This window comes from Lepidothrix coronata, unplaced genomic scaffold (genome assembly GCF_001604755.1).
Source record: "Lepidothrix coronata isolate B3197 unplaced genomic scaffold, Lepidothrix_coronata-1.0 Scaffold124, whole genome shotgun sequence".
In the NCBI taxonomy this organism is placed as follows: Eukaryota; Metazoa; Chordata; class Aves; order Passeriformes; family Pipridae; genus Lepidothrix; species Lepidothrix coronata.
This window is the reverse complement of record NW_016690304.1, coordinates 4,108,884-4,126,294: the sequence shown is the minus strand read 5'-3', so window position 1 is coordinate 4,126,294 and position 17,411 is coordinate 4,108,884. Positions and strand designations below refer to the sequence as shown.

The 17,411-nt window shown below is 40.9% G+C and overlaps 1 protein-coding gene across 3 annotated transcripts in view; it reads right to left on the bottom strand.

The window, feature by feature from the left end:
• Positions 1-17,411, bottom strand: part of JMJD1C (jumonji domain containing 1C) — a 158,130-nt gene that overhangs the window by 78,658 nt on the left and 62,061 nt on the right. Inside the window, exon 1 of one of the 3 annotated variants that reach the window (XM_017826044.1) lies at positions 16,918-17,183. The exons of the other annotated variants lie outside the window; for them this stretch is intronic. The gene's annotated coding sequence lies outside the window, so the exon portion shown is untranslated. Of the gene's footprint in view, positions 1-16,917; positions 17,184-17,411 lie in introns of those variants that run through there. 3 annotated transcript variants of the gene reach the window in all.

Below are 17,411 nucleotides of genomic sequence, written 5' to 3'. Positions count from 1 at the left end.
GGACCAGGGAAGTGATTCTTGCCCTGTACTCAGTGCTGGTGAGACCACACCTGGAGTGCTGTGTCCAGTTCTGGGCCCTCAGCTCAGGAAGGACATGGAGGGGCTGGAGCAGGTCCAGAGGAGGGCAACTAGGCTGGTGAAGGGACTCAAGCACAAGTCCCATGAGGAGAGGCTGAGGGAGCTGGGGCTGTTCAGCCTGGAGAAGAGGAGGCTCAGGGGAGACCTCCTCACTCTCTACAACTGCCTGAGAGGAGGTTGTAGCCGGGTGGGGGTTGGTCTCTTTTCCCAGGCAGCTATCAGCAAGACAAGAGGGCTCGGTCTCAAGTTGTGCCAGTGGAGGTTTAGGTTAGATATTAGAAAGAATTTCTTTACAGAGAGGGTAATCAGCCATTGGAATGGGCTGCCCAGGGAAGTGGTGGATTCTCCATCCCTGGAGGTTTTTAAGATGAGACTGGATGTGGCACTTAGTGCTATGGTCTAGTAACCGCAGCGGTAGTGGATCAAGGGTTGGACTTGATGGTGTCAGAGGTCCCTTCCAACCCAGCTGATTCTATGCTTCTATGAATTGAATTTCAGCTTGCTGATAGGTGAGTTCAATATAGACATTATTAGGAGCATTATGTGCAAAAGAACCATTAGAGCATTTACTCACGAGCATTTACTTCCCTCCATGCCCCTGGGATGGACTGGGGTGGGGAGTATTCCTACAGGCTTTATATATCAGCATATTAAGCAATTTCAGTCTGTGTCCTGAGTGTTTACGGACCTGTTGTCAGTTTTTGTGCCTGTTGCCCATGCAGGCAGTGGAGGACAGGGATGCCAACTTTGAAAAGGGAAGCCCAGTTTCAAGATCCTCTTCCATCCACTTCAGAGCAGTTTCTGTTACTCCTCACTCTGACCCAGGAACATGAACCTCTCTCTCCTACCTCCCATGTCAGCATCAAACCCACACTCCAGCAGGAAAGGGATTCCTTAACCAAACAACCCCTTCATAAAGGTTTCCATGAGACTTTTCTCTGGTTTAGAAACAGTTTATTTAGTAAAAAAGTGCATTTCTGTGGCTACCTCAACCATCTAACAATGGTTGATGGTCTAATCCACTTTGGTTACTAATTTAAATGAACTTCTCAGTTGGAAATCAAAGCTACTTCCACCTCCACCATATTATTACAGCTGACTGCAATTATTGCATTAGAACAATGAGTATTATTTTCCATGGCACAAAGTACTGAATTTTAGAGGGTATCAGCCATCAACTCTGAAGTCTGAACAGTCTTCAGTGAAGGGCAGCATTTAATCCAGAGAAAAGAGATTTTTATACCAAGTTCTGCAAAAGGATTTCCCATGGGCAGTCTGTTTTGACAACAGTTTCACTGGGACATGTGCAATGACTGCAGTTTCCCACACTAAAAGTGGAGCCTAAATGACCATCAGTTTCAGAAGCATTCATGTTTGTTAACTAAATGCTCATATTTACAAAGAAAAGAGGTGAAATAGGACCAATTAAAACTTACTAAACTAATAATTAGGTTTATTTTTTTAATAAATTTATCCCATAATATGTTTTCTTCTAGGTACCAAGTTGTAGTAAATACTAACTTTTCAGTGCTTAAAGAAAGAAAGAACTATGCAGAAGATCCACACACTTATTAAAATAAAAGGCCCAACTGTGTTATAGTGTCAACTTATCCAGATAAAATTCATGAATGTGAATGAGGGGCTTTCCCCTCCCTCCCCCAATAGATTAAGAAAAAAAAGATAGGTTACACTGAAAAACTTTAAGGAGGTAATCTTGACCTTATCACAAGGCCAGGAAGTCCTGGGCTAGGCTGGTAAGCAACTGCACCCTTCTTTTCCCTACCAGAAGTTTTCTGTTGGACTGGTGCTGGCAGGGCTCCCTGAGAAGTCATGTGTTTTGGCATTTACTCTTTTATTGCAGTACATGGTTCCTCTTATAACTTCTCAGAAGCAGCAAGCAGATGTCCCTGTATTTTTTTCATTCACACCACGTTTCAGGACTCTTACTTCCAAACACGAGGTGTTTTGTTTTGTTTTGTTTTCAGAATTATTAAAGGTGAAAAAAAGATTCTGTCTTCCTCAAAACTGCAGCTGTGAGGTAGCAAAACCCAAGCACTACCTGCACATTTCCATATGTTCTGAGCAACCTCTTCCATTCCCACAAACATAATCATCCCAGCTGGGAAACCTCAAACATGAGAATTGCTCTGACTGACAAAAGCAACCCGGGGTGGGGCTGACAAAAAGCAGCATTTAAGCACAGGTCTCAACATGCAGAGTTGCTATCACAACATCCACACTACTATCAGAAAACACAAAGCACGCCAAGTGGAGGTTTACTCACAGTACATGTGGAATTCTAAGTGCCTGGTACAGTTTATCCAGTGCTGCTGATCCCGGTGCACACACTGCAGTAACCTGCAGATCCTCGCGGGAATTGTTCAGCCTGGCTTCTGGCACAGGAGACAGCCTGGGGCTGGCCTCCAGAGCTCTATATAAACACGCTTGGCTTTGCACCTTGTACCCACCAGAGACGGTGAAAATTTGTTTCCCTCCACCATAACATCGAAGTAAAATGTTAACCAGCAAAAACATGGTACATTTGAGTGTTTAAGTGAAGAGTGTTTAAGTGCAGAGGCAAGATTCAGGTGCTGGGTAGTAGTTCTAGTGTCATCCTTCAACACAGATGCTCAAACTGGCGTGGGGATTTTTGTAGTACGGAAGTATCCTGTCTCAGTTTATATCTTATAGCTAAAGTCTCCAAAAGACTGACCTATAACATAAAAATTTAATCCATATTCCTGTTATTCAAAAATATTCAGGGGGGCAGGGGAAGACTGAAGAAGACTGCCAACCAGTGTATATGGAGAGATCACAGGCTACCATTCCTTAAAAACAGCTTACAAAAGATATTGTGGCAGTGTCATGTACTACCCTGAATTTTTTATTTTTTGCAAAAGTAAAAGTTGCTTCCTCGGATTAATTCTCTCAGTACCCGAGATTTCTCTTTGTTGCAGCTACTGCAGTGATGAGGTTAAACTGATACCTCCTTCACCTGCAAGCCCCATTAACTCTTTTGCTTTTTCTGATGGTTGCATAACAGATGATTGCAGGTCTGTTAACTGGGACTGGTGGCAGGAAGTTGTCTTCAAGTAGCTCCATTTCTCTCTTCAAGGCACTGCAGAGTAGAATTGGGTAATTGTACATTCAAAGCAAAGACTCTTTCATATGAAGTGCACACGACTGTGTGTTCAAGGCCATCAGGGAGCTGATGAAACACCAGTTTTATCTCTGTGCCTCGCAGCCATGCCCTCAACACGAGCTGAGATATGACAACTTTGAAGCTAAACCTCAGTAACGGCTTTATTGTTTGGGTTTGTTGGTTGTTTTTTTCTTGCATAGACTAATTCAGGCTAGAAAAGTTACCTTCTATTTCCAAATCCCAAAATAAACCATATCCAAACATAGGGATTACATGGATTTTCTGCCAAGAGCATGAAAATCACAAACTGAAAACTACGGATTATTTTGTCTTGCTGCATGGGTGTGTTATTTTTTCCTGGTCAAGTACTAACTGGTCACAGAAGATTTGGATGACACTTTTATTTATCAGAAAGCCACTCTCAGATACACGCTTTAATATCTTAAGTATGAAATACTTTAGGCTGACAAATACCCATGGCCTTGCTTGGCAGCTAATGCTATGGAATTAAAGCTGGGATGGTCCTGAGGGGGCTGGGAGAGCAATGGGAGTTTACAACTCGGGCAGCTGCTGAAACAATGCTAATTGAGTTCTGATGCTGGCAAGGGGAAGGAAAGAAAACTAGGAAGGCCCAGAAATTTGACTTTACAGCTTCACTACTTTGTGCTGTTAACATTGCCTGTCCTGTCTTCATCGAGGAGGATGAAATCACTGCAGAGAATTGTTCATTCTAATGCAGGGGTACAAGAGAACATAAAGAAAAACCTCCAAGAGGGCAGAAAGAGCCTTGAAAAAGGCATATCAAAATGGAACAGCAAAATTCCCTCTCTGACCACACATACAGCTCCCTAAACCACATCAAAGGATGCCACAAGGAAAATTAAAAAATCAAAAACCTAAAAAGGAAGAAAGGAAATGAGGAATAAAGAAGTTAACTGACAAAACCTTGTCCAAGTGGTGGATCACAGCAGACAAAAGTGATAACTACTGTTATTCCCATCTCCTCCCTCACAAAAATACGAGCAGGGATACTGGGTCAGACGAGGTCACTACCTGGTTTCAGCAATTCCCACGCACGCAGTTCCCCTCCTCAACCCAGAACAGAACACACAGAATGATCTGGCAGCGCTGGCAAACCAACAGGGGTTTACACACCGACTGCCCGGGCCAGAGCTCGCATCCTCTTTCCTGTGTCATGTCCCCTCCCCGAGTCAGTGTGACCACTGGCCACATCCACGTACATCACTCCCCGCCACAGCACGGCCTTCAGCAGCAAGGGCAACATGGCAATAACTTCATCATCCCCTTGGTTGACAAAGTACATTTTTTTTGCTTCTTGTGAACCTGCTATTCCAGTGTTCCACTGGGCAGCCACTGGTACTTGAAGGCAGTAATGTTCTACCTCAAGAGCATCCATGGCCACACCATCAGCCACGTTCCAGGCCTGTTTAAGACTCCTGATGAGAATATTTTCTTCTGACCCTCTTTACCTGAGCTAACCTGACTGCATTTGCTGTGCCAGGTAGACATGCACTGTTAGTTTGGACTGTGACATAATTTGGGGGTTTGCTTTGTCCTTACACTTAGTCTCTTCCCACTGCTTGCTGCTATTCAGCAGATCTTTAGAGCTAAAGCCAAGACGGAAAGAGAAGCCATACAAAGGTCAGCTGAGGACATGTAACCACTACCTGCTTTTTAAAATGATGCTAAAATGCTTGGTAAACAATCAAATGTGCATTTAGACAATTATTTTAGAGGGCTAGTCATATTCAACTATCAAAATAATTTTTTTTAAATGCCACCGATGCATTTCTGAATGAAAGAACTTCACAGAGAGGCTTGCATAAAGGTGGACAGTTTGACAGAACAATTTCTTCATATTATGGAATTCCAAGTTCATAAACATTTAAAATTAGAAATAAAGTTATTTTAGATTAGCAGCTGATCTACCAGAACACTGTATTTCCATTAGTGCCTGACATCATCAACACTTGTATGAAATAAATGTCTGTCTCATCTGGGAGATGGGTACAAGCCAAAATAACAAAACATTTTAAATTAATAGTATTACTCCAGGGTCCTGAAACTAGCTTGCATTTGTAAAAATCCATATTATTTGAGAAAGACAACTGCAGTAATGGTTTTGATTCCCTTGTTACCGTCATCATTCAAAAAGATGGTTGAGATGAACACTTCCAGCGCATTTATTTTATGCATCTCAAATAAACTGAAATAATTTTTTGCCATACAAAAAACTTTACTTAAATTTGCTGTAAAATCTTCATAGTCTTACAAACAAAATATTAGGAAAAAAAAAATCTAGCAAAACAAGGCTTATAGGGAGAGAGAGTATCAAAAGATGAAACTATAAAAAAAAGTAGACCAAACTGATGACTTACAGGGAAATCTGCAAGCATACAGTACTTTTAGGCCATCAGAAATCCACACCTCTTACTAGAGAAAGTCATGCTCTTTCCATTTCCATTACTTTATTTCACAAAGTCCTTGTGGGTTGATAAATCTCACCCTGGTGTCCTGCACAAACACCAAAACAGCATTTTCAATCATTGCCTTGTGTGAACCTTGCTTGAACATATTTCCTGAGGCTTTTCAAAAGGATGTTTGCCAACAAGGCAGCTTGTAAAAATGCAGGCTGAGCAAAAGAAAGATATACTGATATTATTTTCAAGATCATACAAAAGACCCCTATACACTTCAGCCAAGGAAAAGAAAATTTTCCTTTGTATTTCTTGAACAATTAAAGACAGCATTTAAAGGGTTCTAGCTGCAAGAGTGCATTCTTAATAGCAACAACATCCCACTGAGTATCTATCAACAAATCCCTTTTGGATCAGAAAGGGAATCACAGGTACTGCAGTTTATTCTCCAACAGTGGCTTTCGATGTAAATAACAATATTTTTTCTTTCCAGAGTTGAACAACGTGCTTGAACACCGTGCTATACTGGCTTTAAAAAAAAAAAAAAAATAAAAAAATCAATTGACCTGCTTTCAGTTTTATTTGAACATACAGCATTATTGATATGAAGTTCTATAAAGGAGGAAAACACGGTATAGCCATCTTCATAATTAATGCTTTTTAACCAGAAAACTATTTTGGGCATTGGAAAGTAGAGCAGAAATTATATTTGAGGAGTACTAGGAATAAGCCTTATATAACTCCTGACCTAAAGTAAACATTAAAAAAAGTGATGCCTATATTAAAAAGATAACTGATCACTTCTATTTTTATAGCACCAGTGATGGAACGGACGGATTCCATCCCTGATTAAAATTTAATATACCATGCATCAAGACACTACCTATGAAAATATAGTAAAAATCCATCCTTTGAATATTTTAATGTATTTAAAGTACTTTTACGCAGAACAACTATGAGACACTCTAAATTCTGTGATATGTGAAATACTTTGATCAACTATGTCTCAGCTACAGTTATTAAATTACATCTCATATAATGCTCTCTGCCATATTCCACCATGGTATTTTGTAGAACTCCACAGAAATGTTCTTTTTCATCTGTCTTTTACCCAGCTTAGCCATAAAAGTAAACTTTTCAGTTTTTAGGAATTAGCATGTTCTGGGCAATTCCCAGCACTGTGTGCAGGGTAATGAATAAAGATACATCACCTGCATTATTTAAAATTTTAAAATACTCAAGAGTTTGAGAATTACGGAAAATGCATAGTGAATCAGTGGGCCCCAGGTAAGGACCATCTCACTCTGTTGACAGAAAAACTGTTGGATCATCTCTAGGCTGAATTTTGAGACAACACAGAAAGAATATTAGGCATAGACAGTCATCCTTTCATTGCATATGCATCCTTAATTATCATTTTATTCAGTTAAAATGAAACAAAATTCTAAAGTTCAGGAACAGAGGACTGCAAGTTGGCACAGCCAATTTAAACCTCCAGCCTCATTCAGACACAGGAAAACAAAATGTTTTCCAGTTTTTCCACGGCTGACTTTGCGACCCAAGTAATGGTTTTAAAAGTACAGGTTGTTGGGTCTGTGATCTCCTGAACTCAAAATGGAAGCTGATATTACTGAAACTCCACCGTGTGGAAGCACATTGACCCCACAGAGCTCACCAGGCTAAGGGGAACTTCTGTATTTCACTTCCTAACCAAATGAACTGAATGAAAGAGCAGCAGGCAAAGGGGCCCCTGTCTGGAACTGCACGGATTCACCTACTGTACCACAATCTCTCTTCTAAAACAAAATGACAGCCCGGGATGAGGATCTTCTTCAGCTTCCAAAGCTGAATCCCAAGTGCTGTGCTGCTCAGAGCTCAGTTGCTCCCAGGATCCCTGGCAGGCTGCCACACAACGCAAACCCACAAGACCTTGCTTAAAACCAACCTACGTCGTCAGATGCCTTTTGAGCTCGGCAGCCCGAAAACCTGTGCTGCAAGGCAACCACAGAGGCTGGAACAGTTTTTAACAGAAGACTGTTCAGACCAGTGCCTAGAAGGAGATAAAAGACTATGTAAATGAGCGTCATAATTATCTGGGAGACAAGCTTTGGTACTCAGGATTCACAGGTTTTATTTTTAGTTCTGAAAGGAAGTATGCTTTTTATGGTCAATCCCAGTTGGCCTCTTTCTGCTTTCTGCTCTCTCACCACCTCAGCAAGAGGAATTACAGTACTTCTCGCTTCAGCTGCTCATCAGCTTTGCTGTAATGGTGCTGTGAAACAGGGATGAACTGGTACTCACACTGTTACTTACAGATTTGTACAGCAGAGGTGGCTGCAACCAGAGGTGATTTCATAATTTGTTTCATACTCATGCTTTTTACAAAATCCTGGCCTTATGTTTAATGAACTATTTACTCAGCTCAAGCAGTAAATTCATTCACAGTATTAGGGATCTATCAGCCAGATTTGCTTTTATATAAAGAAAGTGCAAGTTCTATAGAAATGGAATGGGCACGTTAAGGAAATCTTTCCACCTGCAGACCCTCAATACCCAGAAATATTACTTACTTAGATTATAGCGTTTCCCCCTCATAGAATCAGAAGTCTTTTTCTTTTCAAGCCACCGCACTTTGTTTTTTTTGATTTTAAATTATTTTCTCCCAGCCAGAGGTTTGTGCTAGGGCTGCCTGTCCCCCTGCAGAGCAGTGATCAGTGGAGAGGCTCTGCTGTGACTCACTGTACCCTCAAATAACCTCCAGACTGTTCCGACCAGAGCTGCAGCAGAACACGGTGGCTGCTGACTCAAACAGATGCAACACGGCCTCATTCCCTCGCGGAGCACGGTGCCTTCTCTGTGCCATTAAATATGATTCATACACAGCGCATTGCCAAAATCAAAAGAACAGATCAACATTAGCAGACAGTAAATTCTAAGTCTGCTCTTCTTTGAATATTACATGCAAATAACTGAGAATAATTCTGCGTATAGCGACTTGCCCTTCAACCTCAGTGAGGATGTTACAAATTTACCACCTTTAGTACAAACACACAGTCGGTTTGACCATATAAGCACCCAAAAGAAACATCAGAGATGCCTGACACCAAAGTCAGGGAAATATATGCCAGTGTTTTGCATCAGCTGGTCGTTAATTAGCAGACTGTGGTGGAAGCACTGACATCAAAAGTCATTAAAACCACGTCCAAAAAACACCTTCAGATTTCATAGAATCTAACATTCATCTCTACCCCTCAGAAAAGGAGCCAATGCCTTTGGAAGAAAGGAGGACATGTGACAGAAGAGCTTTTGAGCAATGCTGCCAGACAGCATGGCATGAAGCAGTTCCTGTCTTGACAAAAAAGTCGCAGAGAGAGACAGACTTGGTTAATAATCCCATCCTTTTCAACCAGACAGGATGTGGTTCTACAATAAAGAGACACTATTGACTCCATTAACCTACAGTGCTGGAAACAAGTCATGAAAAATGTATGAATTTCCACTGCTCATTACCACCCTCTAAATAGCTGCTACAGGCTTACCTATCACTTGCAGTATTTTTCAAGAGAATACTGTAGTCCAGAGAGAGCAGCATTTCCTAACTCAATATATTTTTTTCTTCAAGAAGGAACAAATCTGTGAGTATCTGCTGATATATTTATGTATGATGAATTAGTCTCTTCCTATGGCATAATGCAGACTCTCAAACTAGAAGAATCCATCTTGCTGTCTAGACTTTAAAGGTTTCACTAGAAAGGAGTTTAACTTTCAGTTTTCAGTGATATGGGGGGAGTGTCTGGAAAAGCAATAAATAACCAGGCCAGAAAATCTATTTTGGGATTGTTATTAATAAGGAGATCAGCAAATAATTATGTGTGGCTACAACAATTTTCTCCAGTGATACTTGAGATCCATACCATAACCCATGAATATAAATTTAGAACTCATTTCTTCACAAAAAGTCAGTCATCATTAAAGGATGATGTCACCTGTATGACCAATACATATAAGTCTTTAGCACTCCATGACCTGATAAATAGAAATATCCATTTATTTATATATCTGTGTACCTCTCTTTTTTTTTTTTATCCCTTTCCCCAGCTTGGCCTCCATAAACTCAATTTGTGTTATGTCCTCATGCTGTTTTGGCATTTAGCTCACTGAGCCTTTTCCTGCCTCTTTCTCTTTCTACAATTAATAAGAACTTTGCAAATTAGGACAACCTGCATAATGTAATAAATATCAACTTACAACGGTTTTGCCACTAAAAACACATAAACTGTCAGTATTTAACCTTCGTAAAGTATTTCTAAGAGTCACTTACACTCGTCAAGTAACTTATTCTCCTCTCATCCAAATAATGATCCTTTCTCTCTCAAACTGAAGATGAATAAGAGGCTTTAACATCGTGTTCAGCATCACAGGAGCGGGACAGGCTCTGGTAATACTTAAGCTCTGAGAAGTTCCAGGGAATGCTCCTCTTGGAGACTCAGTTCATTCCTGTGATGTGTCAGAGTACAGCACGTTGAGGATTGCACCACCAGCCTGGAATGGGATTCTGTGAGGAGTCATCTCCCATCCTGGCACACCTGAGAGCATCCCAGCACAGCCATGACTCACAGCCAGTGAGAGTCTCTGCCAGCCTCTCCAGCTGCACTGGGACAGGGAGACAGACAGAGTTGTTCAACCAGCCACAGCCCACTTCTTTTCACTGAGGGCCCTCCAGCACCTTCCTTAGCAGCCAGACAAAGCTGAAGGCACAGCAGCAGACATAGGAAAGGGCTGCTTTTCAGCCATGGAGACTGCACCCTTGTCAGGTGACTGAACATGAGCTGTCTCATCCAAATGTGCCCTTCATCACTTCAAAGAAGCATTTTCTGGAGGCAGCTGCATACTGTGTGTCCTGTGAACTGCTGTGACTGACCACGTACAGACAATACTGCAACATGGCATTCACAAAAAGGGAGCTGTGAACAACTCAAACATCCTGTCCTCCGAGGCAAACCAAGACTGTGTAAAGGAGAGTCTCTCCTGCACTCCACAGAAACCACAAAGCTCTCGTTCCACTGTCCTTGGACTGACTCACGTGGAGAGCACAGCTGTGAGAGGAGCACACACCCTATTGCAGGAGGCAGGTACCACCACCACGGAAACATAGCTGAACAGCACAAGAGGGGATGGACATCCAGGACAATGAATAAACACCAAATGGCTCTCAGGAATTGTAAAGGGAATAAGAGAAAAGGAACAAATGGCATGTTGGTATCTTGTGTCTACATTTGCGTGCCAACTTTTTTTGTCTAGATCATTATGGTTTCAAATTTCTTCACAAAATAAAGGTTACCAAAGCTGAATTCTCAGCAGACTGTGGAACCAGAGTTCCCACAAAGGGGGCACTTTGAGAAAGGAGGTATGAAACTAGTGAGAAATCTTTAAGGAGAAGAGTTCTAAGGAGTCCTGTTTTTAAGACAAAGCTCTAGCAATCAGGAGGTGGCAGAGGACAAGGTGTCTGTCCTCTGAGCCCTGGACCTGACCTCAAAGAGCATGTCCTGCACACTGCCCTGGCAAACCACACTATGGGCACAGGATGCAGAAGTGTGGACTTTTTATCTATTATGGCCACAGGAAGAAACTCATCACAAGACTGTTATATACATCTGTGCATTTCCTAAGAAATCTAGTTAGCCTTGTCTAAAACCACTTAAGAAGAGCTGTATGGCTGGGAATGAAAACCTTTCTCTGCATTACATAGAGAATCATCTCCAGCCTGGCCGAGATGATGTCCCTACAGTCATGTCTTGTTAAATGAATCCTTGCACAAGACCTGGCAAAATGAGGAAGAGAACAAGGGATGAAGAGAAGAACAAAGCTGGACAGTGTAACCCTTCAACATCATGTGTCTGAAGTGAGGAATTTGTAGGCATCACGGAAAAGGGAATCAGTGATTCCTCAAACCTGAATTAGACTGTGAAGAATTTGTGATACGATAACAGTGCTCTGCCTGTGACCATCACCCCAATCCCTCAGTCTTTGTTATGCAGAAGTAGTGATGGGGGCTTCCTGCTTTCAGTTCTTCTTCCCAGAGCTCTGATGGAAGCTGTACATCACTGGTAAGCTGGAACTCTGCCCAAACAAACACATATACTCCTTTCAGTAGTCACTCCTCTATTCAACACACTACCTGGAATTTCAAGGCAAGGGATTCTCTCCCATTCTTCCCCCCAAGAATGGCAAAAATGACAGCATGAAAACACCACCACAAGAAAGTAAAAGGAAAAACCTACTGGACTTCATCCTGTTCTGTTCTGACCTGCAGTCTTCTGTGGCAGCAACAATCCTCCTTTCAAAGGTAAAACGGAGACAACCGCTACCACCAGATATTCTCTGATTCTATTCATCTCAGCAAGCAGCATTTGTGTGCTCCGGTGAAAGAGCAAAATCATTTGAGCTACCTTCAGAGAAAAGAACAGGGAGAACAAAGACTCCCCCTTTTGACACCAGTGAGCTCCTGCAACGGTTCTCTGGATTTGGAAGATGACGACCTTACACTCTGGCCCTCACTTACCTGAAATAGCTGTGTTTTAGTTCATACCTCATTCTGGGTACTGGTGGGCAAAGAGTGAACCAGCAACTTCTGGAGACTGAGTCTGATGTGTTAACAGATTCAATCTAGACAAACAAAAGCTGATGCTGAAACGGATGAAAAAAATCAAAACGAGCTGAAAAAACGGTAAATAGCACAAGTACACAGGATTCTTTCCCTGATTCCCCTCACACCCAAGGTTTTCTGTTCTTTGCTGATGAACTCCCAAATCTCTTTTTTCCCCTGCCAGCAGCCTTCATCCCAACACAAGCCCCTCATACAGCTCTAGAAGCACCAACACTGCTTGCACTGTTATCAAACAGCAGCAGAGAACTAAACCAGGCTCCAGTCGCAGGTTGGAACTGAACAGGAGCAGCTCAGGTAGAGAACTCTACTGCTTTCCCACCTCTCCTCTTACTGATGGTATCTCCTTTCAAACAGTGAGATACAACCTCCTATCTCAAAACACAGCAGTACATTCTGGAGGCAAAGGAAGAAGTGACTGAATCCTTTCTCAGCAGAGCAGCAGTCCCAGTAGAAAAACGAGGAATTACAGAACAACATATAGCCAAATTTTTGCATGACTGCTAAAATCTTATCAAAATTGGAAATCAGACAAATTATGGGGGGGAAGTCTTCTTTACTATATCTATGCCTATGGATCATAAAAAATGACAACTGACCTCACTCACCTCCTCTCACAAAACTACTCAAGAGAATGACTTCTCAATAATAAAATCGTAATTCCAGCCTTCATGGTTGAAAGTTGAGCCTAGAACTAGGAACGGGCTGCAAATCATTGCTTGCATGAATCTGTAAAAATTAATCAGATCTGTGAACTGCCCTGTTAATCTCAAAGCAGAGCACTGCTGAGTCCTTGTCCATGTGGTGGAAACTCTGGCCTTTCTCCATATACGGGGAGAAGATGGAATTTTTGCTAATGAATTTCATCACTTGGTCACAGTCAGGAACTACATTATTTCCCCAACTCCACAAGTGCTCCCACTTGCAAGCTCATTCCCTCAGAGGGTGACTAATGTGCAGGACAGTTCAATGAGCAGTAAAATGTAAAGAACAAAGAGAGCACAGGTTTTGTCTGAGTGGCAGAAGAGACAGAAATACGGTCTGGTGAACTCATCAAAGTCAAAGAGGAAGGGGGAGGGTGTCCGGAGACTCAGTAAAGGTGGATCAAGGCTGCAGACTCTGACGTGGGACAACCAAAACACTGTTACAAAAAAATAAACAACTCTGTGCACAACAAATGACTTGAAGAAAGGGATAAAACCAATGGCCAAGAATTCCAACAGTTGAAAACCTAGAGGACTGAAAATCACTTTAGAGATGTATTTTTTTAACTTCTTATTTTCACTACTCTGATGGAAAGACTGTCTGAACACAACATTGCTTTAAAAAAACCCTCCAATCTGATCAGCCTTACTTATTACAGTTAATTTGTGCGTAGTTCATACCCACATTCTCGTGCCTACCTCGGAAATGTAAAATAAGCCTCAGTTTCTGATAAACAAAAGTTACTGGTTTTATGTGCATACATGATTACCTATATTCTTTGGCTCCTCACAGTTTTGGATCATGGTTGAAAACAGAATTACAAGAGCAAAGTGAGTATCTGCTTTGGCCTAATGGCTTATTTTCCATAAGAAATTTGATATAAACAGTTACTGGGTTTTCTCCATTTACTTTTTATAGCCAAAATGTTGTTGCTGGCCAACATAACAGTATTCAGGATTTATTGTGTTTTATAAATCTTGCAGTGACTTTCCCGTTATCTACCATCTTCATCTCTCATTTATGAAAATAAACAGATCTTTTACTTCATTTCAAACACAAGCTCTAAAGGAAAGTAACAAAAATCTGGATTACATTAGTTGAAAGAGTTATACTGAAACTGTACCAAGAAGGCAAACTGCAGCTAGAGTTTTAAAGTCACAATGACGAGTGCTAAGCCCCTGGTCAACACCAGTGAGAAAGGTCCATATATCTAAAGAAAAACATTTCCCCAGCAGACAATAACTAGCTATTGACTACCTTTTATAGTGTAACAATGCCAAAAACATCCATGGCCAAGTAACAGACCTGTACTTTCTTTACACAGTTAAGTTACACAGATTAAAAAATCCAACCCATCGGTTCTCGGTGTAAACACATATACTAAAACATATGCTAAAATACCATAAATATATAAAAGGGATTGTTTAGAGTCCTGTCAAACCAGGGAAAAGGCCAGTCTGTCTCCTCTGCTACCCAAAATTTGATTAAAATAACACAAGGACATGGTGCAGACACAGAACAGCTTCCAGCTTTCCAGTGTTCCGGGTAGGTAAGATGTCACACACTGCATCCCCAAAAGGCAGGCAGATACAAGAGCAGCCAAAAGACATCCAACAGCATTAACCTCCCTGTCTGGACGTGGGGAACAGTTGCCCTTCCTGCTTTCATTTGTACTTTATATGTGCATTTGTAGCATTTAAGGTCGTTTTGTCACTTTGAGAGGAAGCTTAGGTTAGATATTAAGGGGAGGGGTAAAAGGCACAATAAAAAGTACAGTAGTTGTTCTAATAAATAATCTAGGACACAATCCTACGTGTGCCAATAATGTCATTTGTATTGAAGGAACTCCAAGTACGTCTATCATTACAAGATTGTGCAATTGCAGCAGCCAAAGATGTCGAAATCTACATTCTACAGCAGTGGCAGTAATTTCAGAGGCCTGTGCCAAATCATGATTAATCACAGTTCACTGGGTATTTCGATAATAACACGGGAAAATAGCTTGGCATAGAAAAACCATATGATCAATTAAGAATGCCATCAAGCCCCCCAACAGCGTAACCCAGTAGTGTGAATACCACAGCGCTTCTATAGGCTGATTAACTGCCAAGATAGAGGGTTTATACATATAAAGGACAGAAAAAACAAAACTGTTAATAAGAGAGCATATGGAAAACTGTACAAATTCTTCCTTAGGAAAAGCTCATCTGAGATTATGCACTTTAAAGGAGCCACGAACTGCTACACATTCAGACACACATCAGAGCCCGCATTTCTACCTCACCACGTTTTGGGGGTGGAGGAAAAGCAGCAGGTTCTCTGTGTACTGCACATACTGGTCAGGCTTATAAAAATCATCCACAGTCTCTCCACCTGCAAATCAAGTCAAACACATTTTTCTGCTACAACTGCACCAGTCAGTCCTGATTGATCAGATCCTGCTGCTGCCTGCAAACCTGATGGCACTCGGTGGATGTTCACACAGTTCTGCCTGTCTGGGGGGTGCCTGACAGAAGGCAGTTTGCTACTTGAGTTCTCATGCAATCTCAAACCTGTAACTGCTTTTTTTCCACAGGACAGTATCTTACTACAAAGTGCAAAACCATCAATAAAGGCACCAGTTCTTAATAAATAAATTATAAAGAGGTTCTCTTTTAGTTTTATGCTATTTCCAAGACGATACCATTCCAGAAGACTTCTCTGACTTAATGTAGTTCCCCCACAATTCTCCGTAATTGCCCCAAATATTTCTCTTCTCCCCTTATGAATTAACTACACCCTGAGTCTTAGAAGATGACTTTGCCCAAATACTTATGGCTCTACTTGTCAGTAAATGATCAATAGGTAATTCATCACCAGCTCTCAAATGACCTTGTAAATGTGTCTTACCCAAGGAGTAAAACAGAATCGATTAGGTCTGTCCTAAGCAATTGAACAGAAGGAGACGCTCCAAAAGCCGGAGGTGATGCCCATTCTTCAGGATTAAAAGGATTAGCATCTTGCCTCAAACTTCAGGAAGGATCTGACCCCAGCAGTCCTGTAGCAGCAGTCCCCAGAGGTGCTGACACCTCTCCTCGTACACTGCAATCGTGTACAACCCGCTGCTAACAAGATTCCTGGAAGGAGATGTGTTTTGGTGCATCTCCAAACCATCCTTTCAGGCAGCTACATAAGATATATACCCTGGCATTTCTGCAGTACTTTAGGAAACCATGATATGAAAAAGAAGTTGGTTTTAAATTTGGAAGCAATAAAAGAGCTTCATGAATAATTTAGAATAAAGTACTATGAGTACTAAGAGCACTGTAATTTAGAATAGTAAAAGTACTACTGTAAGCAAAAGTGTATCTTTTATGACAAACAGAAACACTGGAATCAAAACCAAGAGGCTTTAGCTTGGGAGCAGAGCCTCACCAGAACACTGGTTAGACCTAATACAGCCTATTCCAGACAAATACACCAAAATACATAGAACATTGTTCTCTAAAAAAACAATTACATTCTCAACAGCAAAAATTAATGCAAAAAAAAATCTATCAAACTCATAAACAGATTTTTACTTAATTTATATTAATATAGAGCTTTATTATTATATTTTCAAAATAGCTAAATTCATCACCAATGATAAGAAGTACTATTCAGCTCACTTCAGGATTCAGTAAAATATTTTAGTGATTCCAAAGGCATCTGTTCAGTCAGCCCTACAAATTAGTATTTTATTCCTTTTGTGATGGTACTAATATTGTTTGTAGCAATTCAGTATATGCATTTAAAATCCCAGCAAAGCCTTTCAAATTAAATATGTAAGAATTTTTCAAAGCCATCTGAAACTAGAGCCACGAACAGAAATATAATTCTGCATCATTTATGAAAAGAAATGAGGTACTTACCCAATGTCTTAGACTCAAAATTGATGAGAAATTTCAAATTAAAATACTCGGTCAAGAGTTTTTCAGGATGATGCATTACATATAGGAATAGTTCATTTTTTTCTTACACAGTTCTATTCAAAATCTGAATGTTGAGAGGCTTCATGCAAATTTCTAACAATTGGTTAACTAATGGAGCAAATCTCTTCCATAAAGGAGTCAAAATGGAACACAACAGCAGCTAATAAAAGACCAAAAAGCTTAAAATACTGTCTTCTATCCATGACTGGTATGACAGTCAGAAGGCAAAAAATAAACACTGTCTTGTTAATTGTGTTAATAATTCACCTGTCTGTAAATAAGAAGTCAGACTTACTCAGGGTTAGATGGTGTCTGCCATGTTTCTCTAGTAAAGTATTAATTTCTGCTAAAGGGTTGTCCTAGTTAGGACAACTGAGAGCAGTTCATCATGGTATGGGTGTAACCCAAAACTGTGTATTCTATAGCCTTCCATG